This window comes from Quercus lobata, chromosome 4 (assembly GCF_001633185.2).
Source record: "Quercus lobata isolate SW786 chromosome 4, ValleyOak3.0 Primary Assembly, whole genome shotgun sequence".
Lineage (NCBI taxonomy): Eukaryota > Viridiplantae > Streptophyta > Magnoliopsida > Fagales > Fagaceae > Quercus > Quercus lobata.
This window is the reverse complement of record NC_044907.1, coordinates 86,251,374-86,254,727: the sequence shown is the minus strand read 5'-3', so window position 1 is coordinate 86,254,727 and position 3,354 is coordinate 86,251,374. Positions and strand designations below refer to the sequence as shown.

Here is a 3,354-nt window from a genome sequence, read left to right as displayed (position 1 = left end):
GTAACTAAATTAAGGTGAACAAGTTATTGCTTATTGTTACATTCCCAAAAGCAAAAGACTTAGAGACCAAACCTTTTGCTTAGGAAAAAAAAGATCCCTTTGATGAGAGAGTAAATCTCCTACTGTCCATAGCAAAATTCACATCGTAAAACTCTAGAAGGATCTAATTTCAACACCCACAATCTCTCTTTCTCTCTCTTATTTGGTTGTGTAAATGGAATGGTTGAATTTCAGGATCAATAAGCATATTGGTTGGGAACACCATTGTTTAGTACCATGGAAATTAACAAGTTGAGATTTAGAACGAGATTTGGCGGTGGGGGTTTTGTGTACAATTTTGTCCATGGTTACAAGTTTCGGCAATTCTAGCTGAAACTAAACAGTATTAGCACATATGGTTGATAGGATGTTTCAAAAAGCACAATGGGAAGTTGAAGGGGATTTTGGCTCCAAGGGTGGCCAAAATGCATCATTTCTCATTTTTAAATGGGGTGTTTCGAAAAAAATTTTATATTTTATAAAATTAGTCTTTTTTCCTTTGGTGTTAGGTCCATGTTTGTTTTGCATTTTGCATTTATGTGTAGTCTGGTTTTCTTAAATTTTCTTTGTAAATCGTAAATTTTAATGTAAATAACACACAGATATGCACACATGCAAGGTTTTGAAGGTGATTTAAGTTTTAATAAAATGTCCTATCCTGTTAAAATTATTTGAAAATAATTTTATTTGTTAAATCTAATTTCATTGAGTTTAACAGAAGACCATGACTTGCAAGTTTTCTAAACATGAGGAACACATTGGACATCCATACGGTGGCCAATTGTTACACTGCACAACTGCAACTATATTGCTCCCAAAGGTCAAGCTCTTTCTGCATAGCTCAAACCATCCATGCCCATATGATAGCTTCTGGGTTCAAGCCACACCACATCCTCAACTGTTTTATGGATATCTATTGTAAATCATCCAATATTGCCTATGCTAGCCAACTGTTCAACAAAATTCCCGAACCACATAAAGTTGCAAGAATGACGTTGATTACTGCACTCTACTACAAGAAGTCTAACGGTAGCTTAGGAAGTATTTGGTGGAATCCCACTCGGTATGCGAGACACTGTTTTTTACAATGCAATGATCACAGGTTATTCCCACTACAATGATGGCCATGCTGCTATTCAACTCTTTCGTGATATGAGGTGAGACAAACTTAGGCCTGAAAATTTCACTTTCACTAGTGTTCTTGGAGTGTTGGTGCTAATAGTCAAGGATGAAAAGCATTGCCAACAAAAATGCGTTGTGCCGTGCTAAAGCCAGGAACAGGGTTTGTTAGTTCAGTGTTGAATGCGCTTATATCCACTTATGTTCGGTGTGCATCTTCACCATTAGTATCATTTTCTTTATTAATGGGTGCAGCTAAAATGTTGTTTGATGAGATGACAGAGAAGGATGAGTTAACATGGACAACAATTATTACAGGGTATGTGAGGAAAGGTGATCTTGATGCAGACCGTGCAATTCTTGATGGCATGACTGAAAATATTGGGGTTGCATGGAATCCAATGATTTTGGGTTATGTGCACCATGGTTTTATTCATGAGTTTACCCACACGAGTGTAATAAGTGCTTGCACCAATGCTGGATTGTTCAAACATGGAAAGCAAGTTCATGCTTTCATTTTGAAAACAGAAGAGAATCCTAAACCAGAATTTTTGCTGATAATGCATTAGTTATACTATACTGGAAATGTGGTAAAGTTGATGAAGCAAGGAAGATTTTTGATAACTTGCTCATAAAAAATCTTGTTTCTTGGAATGAAATCATGTCTGCATATGTTAATTTAGGGCACATTGTGGAAGCTAAGTCCTTTTTAAAGGAGATGCCTGAGAGGAATCTTCTGGCATGGACAATGATGATATCTGGTTTAGCATAAAAGGGCTTTGGGGAAGAAGGTTTGAAGTCATTCAACCAAATGAGAATAGAGGATTTTGAGCCATATGATTCTGCATTTGCTGGAGAAATTACATCTTGTGCAGTGCTGGGAGCTTTGGAGCATGGACGTCAACTCCATGCTCAACTAGTTCAGCTAGGGCATGATACAAGCCTCTCAGCTGGAAATGAAATTATCACATTGTATGTGAGATGTGGCATTGTTGAGACTACAAATTGTGTGTTCCTTACAATGCCTTAGCTGGATTGAGTACCTTGGAATGCCGTGATTGCTGCTTTAGGGCAACATGGACATGGTCTGCAAGCAATAGTACTTTTTGAACAGATGTTGAAGGAAGATATAGTGCCCGATCTGATAACTTTTCTCACTTTTCTCTGCTTCTAGCCATGCTGGTTTAGTCAAAGAAGGACATTGTTATTTCAATTCAATGCATGCTTGTTACGATATAGTCCTGGGTGAAGATCATTATGCTCGATTGATTGATTTGTTGGTTTGAGCTGGGAAGTTTTCAGAGGCAATTGATGTGATTGAATCAATGCCTTTTGAGCCAGGTGCACCAATTTGGAAGGCCCTTCTTGCTGGTTGCTGGACGTATGGGAACATGGATTTGGGGATTCAAGCTGCTGAACGAGTTTTTGAACTAATGCCACAGCATGATAGGAACTATGTGCTTTTGTCAAACATATATGCCACTGCAGGCAGGTTGATTGATGCAGCTAAGGTGCGGAAATTAATGGGGGACTGAGGGATTAAGAAAGAGCCTGGTTGTAGATGGATTGAGGTTTAAAGCAAGGTTCATGTGTTCTTGGTTGCTGATACTGTGCATAATTATCTTGAGCAATTGGTATTTGAAATGAGAAAACTTGGGTGTGTCCTTAACACAAAGTATGTGCTGCACAATATGGAGTATGAGCATAAGGATTCTGTCTTGTAATTCATAGTGAGAAGCTTGTGGTTGTTTTTGGGCTTATGAAGATTCCTCTAGGAGCCACAATTAGGGTTTTCTAGAACCTTAGGATTTGTGGCAATTACTGGTAGCCGGATATTTTGTCTGCCAATTATCTTGAGGAAGGTTACTGTCAAAAACAGAAAGCCCCGTTCTTCACTTGTTCTTTTTTGCAGCCCCATGGTGGGAATTTATAAAATGGACGATCATGCCAGCTATTGATCCAACTACTCAAACATATAATTACCTCGAAACAACTTTTAGAAAACTACATAGAGGCAGATACATGAGTTTTTGACTTCAGTCTGTATTTTCTTTAGAGAAGATGGTGTAGCTCAATGGTGCAAATATTTAGTGGTTTGGATACCAGAGTGTGGTATGAAAGGTTAATGTACCGTATTTTGTTTTGAGGTTAGGCAAATAATATGATTGTTGGAATATGAAATTTGTTGATATCGCC

The 3,354-nt window shown here is 38.0% G+C and overlaps 1 pseudogene; it reads left to right on the top strand.

Annotated features, from left to right (window-relative positions):
- The first annotated feature begins 785 nt into the window (after nucleotides 1–785).
- On the top strand, nucleotides 786–2,986 carry LOC115986042 (annotated as a pseudogene).
- The last annotated feature ends 368 nt before the right edge of the window (nucleotides 2,987–3,354 follow it).